The sequence below is a fragment of the Pinus tabuliformis genome, chromosome 5_2, assembly GCF_031772625.1.
Source record: "Pinus tabuliformis cultivar Carrire ecotype Pingquan chromosome 5_2, CPIR1, whole genome shotgun sequence".
Taxonomy (NCBI): Eukaryota; Viridiplantae; Streptophyta; class Pinopsida; order Pinales; family Pinaceae; genus Pinus; species Pinus tabuliformis.
In genome coordinates, this window is record NC_142306.1 from 657,141,781 (window position 1) to 657,149,939 (window position 8,159).

Genomic DNA, 8,159 nt, shown 5'->3' on the forward strand with positions numbered 1-8,159 from the left:
ATCTTATCCACAATCTCTTTTACACATGTTGAACTTGCAAATGTTTCCAATTTCATTTTTTATTTATCTATAACCATTTATATACATCATTATATCATAAAATTCAAACTCTTAACAATCAACCAAAAGTACCAATCACTAATAAAAATACTAATTATTTTTTCAGAGGAGGAGAGGTGTTACATTCTCCCTCCCTTTTATTTACACCATCCTTTATGTTTAATTTTTAGTTTCAGTTTGTTGAAATAATGTTAGGTACTTCTTCACATTTATTCTTCCACTTTCCATGTGGCCTCCTTAGTATTATAGTGTCTCCATTGCACCTTAACCTGAGCAACAACTCGATTCCAGAGCCAAATATCTTTCTTGTCTAGAATATTGAGAGGTTCTTTCCAAATTGCCTTCTGTTGAAATGTGGCAATAACAATATTCCAATTTAATTTTTCCTTGAATTAAAATTGAATTTAGTTTTAACAACTACTTGGAAATAATTAATTAATTCATTTTGAATTAATTAGTTGGAGAAATTTAAGTTAGAAGTCTTTTTGAAGTCATGCAAGAGTTATCCCTTAAATTAATGAGATAAGATTGAGCTATATTTGAGTTTTAATTAGTTAACTCAGTTTACTGAGTTAAGTCCAGTTAAATTAGTTCCAAACTATTTGAGGAACTAATAGAGAGTTAACAGTCAGTTGATGCATGCATGCACTCAACTAGTGTACTCCAGTTAATTGAAGATTCCCTCATCAGAAACTCATGCATGTCTATTCTGAGAAAGACCCAGATGAGATTAAAGACAAGGACATTGTACTATCAGTTGCATATGTTTTCCTATAAATAAAACTCATACATGCAGTCGAGGATCATTCCTTGAGGATTGCGCAGTTCTGACAGTGTGTGAGATCAGGTTTTCCACTTGGTTGAAGGAGAATCATCCCAGAGGAACAACATATGGAAATAGGAGCTTGGAGGGCAAAGAGGAAGGTTGGAGAGCAGTTAAGATTTCCTGTGAGCATCTGTGAGGATTGTACTGAGAGCTGGCTAGCTGTGAGAGCTAAGGTTTTGTATAATTCCTATGTATTTCCACCTTGTATGATAATACAAATAGTGGGGTTTTTAGCTGAGGCTTTCCCCAAAGTATTTTCATGTGTATTGTGCATTGATTCTTCTTCTTCTAGTTATATTATTCAGCTCGATCTTTAAGCTTCCGCAAATTGATAGTAGAAGTAGGTTATAGTATTCTTCTTTGATTTATATTGAATTATCCAGTTAACCTACATACATATTTTCTACACCTTCAAGTTCCACCTGTAGAATTTTCCAATCAATAATATGAGTACCATCATGTATATATTTTTTTAATAAAGATACATGAAATGCATTATGAACTTTAATGTGACTAGGCAAAGATAATTGGTAGGCTACAGGTCCGACTCGATCCAAAACTTCAAACGGTCCACAAAACTGTGAGGATAGTTTGGAGCAGGTCCCTGTTCGAAGAGAGTTTTTGAGGTTTCCCCTCAAATAAACATGTTCCCTGACTTTAAAATACTTATGTTTTATTTTCTTATCCATGTAACTCTTTTTTCGGTCTTGTGCTACTTTAAAAATCTGCTAAATTTTTCATACCATCTGTTCCATTTCCTGAAATAGTTCTAGTCCCTAAATCAACCAGTCCTTTGGTTGGCTCCAACTGAGAGGTATATTGCATTTCCTGCCATACAATGCCTTGAAGGGTTTCATTTTTATAGAGATTTGGTAGTTTTTATTATACACAAATTCAGTTAAATGTGAAAATTCCTCCCACTGGGTAGGCTTATCCATCACATACATTCTAAGAATATCCTCTAGGATCTAATTGACCCTCTCAGTTTGACCATATCTTTGAGGATGGTAGGATGTGCAAAAATTTAACTTATTCCAATATTTCTAAATAGTGCTCTCCAAAAAGAGAAGGTAACGTCCTTTAATCGTATGCTATTACATAATTATCTTGCAAAAAAGCTCCTCCTAGCCCCTCCATACATGCATCTCTACACACTATAAATTCTTTGTTTAAAGCTGCCAGTTTCCAGATAGGAGCCACGATTAATAAATGCTTTAGTTTATCCAAACTTAACTGGCAGTCGGCTGACCATTTAAAGTTTACCCCTTTTTCTGTAGATATGTGATGGGATAGGTTATTTTTTAGAAGCCTTCAATAAACCTACGATAATACACCGCAAGTCCCATAAATGACTAGACAAAAACTACATCCTTTGGTATAGACCAATTAACCATGTCCTTTAGTTTATTGGGGTCCACTGCTAATCCCTCTTTCCAGATGAAATGCCCTGGATACTGGATTCTAGTTTTATAGAATTCACACTTACTAAATTTGGCATATAGTTTGTTTTCTCTTAAGGTTTGTGGCACCAACCTTAAGTGTTCCTTATGATCCTCCTCATTCCTGGAATAGACTAGAATATCATCAATAAATACCAATGCAAACTTATCCAAGAATTTGTTTAGTACACTATTCATTAGACACACAAAGGTTGCAGGAGCATTAGTCATGCCAAATGGTAACACTACAAACTTGTAGTGTCCATCTCGAGTCCTAAATGTTGTCTTATAAATATATTCATCCTTGATTCTCAAATGATGGTATTCCGTTCTCAAGTCAATTTTTAAGAAAACAGTGTCTCCCCTTACCTGATCAAATAGATCATCAATGTGAGGGAGGGGATATTTATTTTAAGATTCACCTTGTTTAACTGATGATAGTTAATACCAATCCTAAATGTACCATCCCTTTTGTTAACAAATAATATAGGTGCTCCCCAGGGTGACACTGGTCGAATATATCCTTTATCTAGCAACTCTTGCATCTACATCTTCAACTCCATTAATTCTAGTGGGCTCATTCTATAAGGTGCTCTAGACACCAGGGTTTCACCTGGTACCAACAATATGGTGAAGTCTATATCTCGATGGGGTGGTAAACTGGGAATCTCCTCAAAAATACATCTAAAAATTCATTAATAACTGGAACAACATTTGCTTCCAATTCTTTATTTTGTTGTTCAGTTTCTTTTGTTTGAAACATAAATATTTGGCATCCATTCCAGACACTCCTATTCACTTCTAGAGTGGTAATTTCCCTTAACGAAATCGCTTTTGGCACACCCTAAATGATGTGAGTTTTTATATTCGGGCTTACACAAGTTACATTTTTTGCTAGGCATTTTATGAGTGCTTCCTATCGCTCTAGCCAATCCATTCCAATTAATATGTCATAAGACCCAACGGGAAGTACATTTAATTCTACTATGGTAAGGTATGTGTTGATGGTGCTGGACCCGCCAACATGTCAGGTGATCTCCCTAGTAAGAAGTCCCAGTTAGACCTCAGACCATTTGGTGTAGGAGTCCTAACAGTGGGTCATACGGTAATGCCTTAACTGTGATTTTGCACAGAGGCAAGTAACATAACTCTGTTGGTATCCAGGGTGTGACAGCTGCAGTGAGTCAAGGAAGGTGCATGAGAGGTTCTAACACATGGGGGTTGAGATGAGAGTGCCCCTTGGTATCTTGTAATAGTACTCGACTTGGAAGGGAACACATGAGCGAAGTTGCATCACAAGCTGGAAAGCAAGTTAGCAAGCAATACAAAGTGATGGGTAAATGAACAACACATTTTAGAAAGATTCATACATACTTATATAGAATAGTCCATACATGTATGCGTAAGAAAACAATACATATATCATTTAGAGTAAACTAGATAGCATAGAATACAATACAACGTATGCATGAAATGTGTTTGCTCTGTTATATTAAGAAGTGTAAGTTCCAGTCATGCAATACATCCATGTCCAACCACTAGTTCCAATAGTGGAACGTTACAGCCACAACCGCCTGCTCCTCCAAAGAGATGTACTAGCTTTGTGCAGTGGAGAAGCCAAGGCTCATTACAATAATTTCCAAGCTCTCTCTAAGATAGCCTTATTGAAAGCTTGGCTGACCAAAAGCCTATACAATGAGTTATGAGGTACTATTTATAGCAAAGGGCGGGGTGACCCTTGACATTCCCCTTTGAGACAGTTCATCTACCCTCATGAATCTTCATCTACTCTATGATTGTTACATATAATTATCGACACTTGAACTTCCACTTGACAGGACATTACATTACAATGCACATGTGCCCATGTGAGACAAAATGACTTGAGCAAGCCATGCAAGACATCACTAACACTCGGTCTGTTGTGGTGAGACCAACTCTTTGACATGCTTATGATGGTCAAAGGTGATGAGTTGATTCCAAGCTTGGTTGTTCATGATGGTGTCCGTACGCTTAATGGTGAAATTTTGCTGAAGCAAACTCTTGCCTTCATTGCATTCGGGTGCACTGATATGGTTCCTCCATCCAACTCTTCTGCTAGCATGAGCATGGCATTCTTGGTGTGGCCGAATCAGCAACACAATGATGCATAGTGTCCATGTTGATCTTCCAGTGTGTGCTAGTGGTCATGCACATCAACTATCAACTACATGTTCAATTCCATTTGGACTTGCTTCTTGTCTTCGCCTTGGTGAGTGTGCTGAATGGGTGGGATTGTATGCATGCACACAATGACACTACTCAACATGTCTACTATGTACCAGCTACTGGGATGGATCTATAACTTGTACAGGCACAATTTCATCCATGAGTACATGTTGCGCCCCTTGATGTTCCTGTTCTTGCTGCAACTCATTTGCTTGTCTGTGCAACTCATGTTCTTCCTTGAGTTTCTTCTTCAGCGCATGCAACTCCTTCTTTGTTCCATTCTCTATCTTCATGCGATCTTCATGTCGCATCATCACCTCATAGTCTAAGTCTCCAGAGTTTCTTTCATCATCAGTGGATCTGCTTGTGCTTGCAACTTTGTTCCACCTTTGTGTTGTCAACAACCTTCCTCTTGCATTCGTTTAATCCGGTATGCTTCCTTCAGCTGTTGTTCATGATGTTTCTCATTGTGATGTTGCTGCCGTCATATCTTGATGTCCTTGTCAAAGAAAAATTTGATGTCTTCGTGGGTAGGCAAGTCCATAGACACTTGATCAATTGCATCCCTAAGTGTGCTCTTACCGGTGTCTTCAACTCTACTCTCTTGGAAACCATTGTACCTGTACTGCTGAGAGGTAGATGAACATCTGTGATACCTAGAGACATGGAAACACTCATGGCATGAAATCTGTCAGTTGAAACCAAAATGAACTTGAGAACTAACTCGCAACATACTTGTGTGACTGATCATGAAGGTTGCGCAATTTCCTTCAAGAGGCCGGGAGACTGATTGCCAAGACTACATAAGGAACAGTCTGGGTTGTTGGGAGGTTGACTAACTGCTAGAACTATGCAATGCATAGTCTAGTCTGGCTACTGACTACTGTAATTGCACAATGCGCAATCTCTGCTAGCAATGGTTGCAGGCTCAGTGACTGTATTACGCAATTTTTTGGGCCAGCTTTCATTGTCCCTCAGAATTGTGCAATGCAAGACTATAGGACAGTCATATGTTAGAACTGTGTATTTCCTGAGAGGAAGAAAGAGCCTTCCCTCTCAGGATTGTGCAATGTTGTCTTGGTGAGGCAAACTCTGGGCCAAGGTTGCCCGGACCTGTCGACGAGTGACTGAAAGTGAATGTGAATGTGAATGCATGACAACACTGAGTGTAAACATAAGTGAATGATCATGCATGCAAACAATGGATGACAGATTCCGAGAATAGAACAACATGCATGTGGGTGGGGCGAGTTGCCGAATCAGCGACCATTCATGAAAAACAGTTTCATGCATGCGATAGCAGTGATATGTTAATGAAAACAGAAATGGTGCTAGTGAAATCTTGTATGAATCAAAATGACAACAAGCACTCACTAAAATCAAGCAGACATTGTTCATATGAAGCGAAATAGAAAAAGCACCAGAAATGCAACACAAGACATGGAAAGTGGTCTTACCCTAGAGTAGCTGAGTTGAATGTGCTGACAGCTCCTATATGTGATGTGGGATGTCAAAGCTGCAAGGTTGATGTGAGGAATGAGCTCCGTAGTGTTCGGCTGATGCGTTTTGATAAATCCGAGGTTTTGACATGCATGCCACAAATATAGCGAAAGAGACACTTGATGGGAGGTTTCTGAAATGATCCTTGCATGTAACCTCCATCTTCCAAAAATGGACCCCTGAAACAAGGGATGCCTTTGCATGTTGCCTTGGGAGAAGCAACCCATGCATGCAAGTATGTTTTTCTTGGTCCTAGAGGGAACCGGTCAACTCCGCTACACATGCAAGAGGCTGCTCAACTGATGGGAGAAAATGCACACTTCTAGATGGGACCTAGGTTGGCTGCTTAGAATATTTGCACAATTTCTAGGTAGAGCAGCTGACTGCTGCCCAGATCTAAACAAAGTCTGGGCTGAGCAACCCAGCTGGGAAGGATTGCACAATTTTTTGGGTGAGGCTTGCTAAGCAGAACTGCGAATTCTGGGGCCCAATAGGCTACCAGTTAGGATTGCACAATTTATAGAGGGAAGGTTGGTTTCCCTCTAGATTTCCACAAATTCTTGAAGGAGGTGCTTAGCCTACTACTAGACCAAGTCGAGATGAACATCCTGTGAGGGGAATGCATCAAGGTTTTATCGACATGCTATCTTTTGGCAAGAAAATTACTGGAGCTTGTGTACTTGACGAAGCAAGACATGCAGCTATGAAGGTTGGTAGGGAGGCTCCAAAACGAAGCTATGGAAAAATTTTGGAGGGTGTTTGTAGTCGCTACAAAACTTGGGGACACACTAGTAGAACTTCAGCGCTCTGAACGGACCTTGTTATTGAAGAAAACGTCTAACACCTCTGGAAGTATTGTTCAGTTATCAGCTTGTCTTGGTTTCACACTAGCTTGATTGTAAGATGTAGCATCTGCCAAGCTCTTCATCGATTTACACACATTTCAAGCCAAGTTAACATAGTTGTTTCGATTGGGGTTGAGGGGTATATTTACGCACAAGCATTATAATCGTCAGAGTCTTAGTTTCATCTTTGGTGTTGCTCTGCTGTTAGCAGGCCTGGACAGTACTTGGTGTAGTCACAAAGGAACACAAGCATGGCTCTGCTACCAATGAGCTTGGTCAGTACCCCAGCGGAGTTACTTCCATCACCTCTCTACATAGGAAGCCTTTCTCTTCTTTCACCTTATTCGTTTTTCATTTTTTCAAACTTCTTTTTTTCGCTTTTTTTTTCATTTTTTTCTTTTCGTAATTTTGCATGGCATTTATTCATTTGATAGGTGGGAAAGGGATCCCCACTTATTGAGAGCAAAATAGGTTTTTCGAGCAGAGAAGTAGTTTATTATATCTCTGACGTGCATGTTAAGGTTTTCTCGCTCACCTTACTCTACTTGACTGAGCTTACAAGGGTTAACCCAAAAACAACTGACTAGAGTAGGTGACACTAGTTAGCACACAAGCATTGTGTTTTCACCAAGGTTCACTTCTAACAGTACGTATTTTCCTCTGACATATCATGGACTAAAAGTAATGAGTTCTTCATACATAGGCAAGATGACAGATAACCAAGTAGTGATAGTTGTACAAGGCCTCTTATACTTTACCCACCTTGTCTCAAGAGTCATACATGGTTTCATGCAAAACTAACCTATGAAAAAAACAAGCAAACTAACAAACAACAAAGCAAAGGAAGAACATAAGCGAAAGAAAAATCAAAGCAAGTAAGAAACAAGCAAGCAGACAAGCAAACAAACAAAGCAAGTAAGCAAACAAGCATGCAAGAAAACAACTGAAAGCAAACACTACTCCTACTCCTAAACTAATGGTGCATGGGCCTAATCACGTGAAGTGATATTTCCAATGTATCCACTGGCACATTGGTTGACCCATGTTAGTGAAGGCTTGGTCCCCGAGCAACCCAGTTGTGTGAACCATCAAGCAAGAAAGACATAACAATGAATACAACCACACTTCGTGGTTCAAGGTGATCGTGGGACATAAGTGAGTGCAAGTGCATGAAGAGCAGTCTGTGGACTTACCATGGTGTTGTGCGACACTGTGTGCAGCTTTGAAGCATAAACACACTCTTGACTGTGATATGCAAGAAAACAAAAGAAACAAAGATAA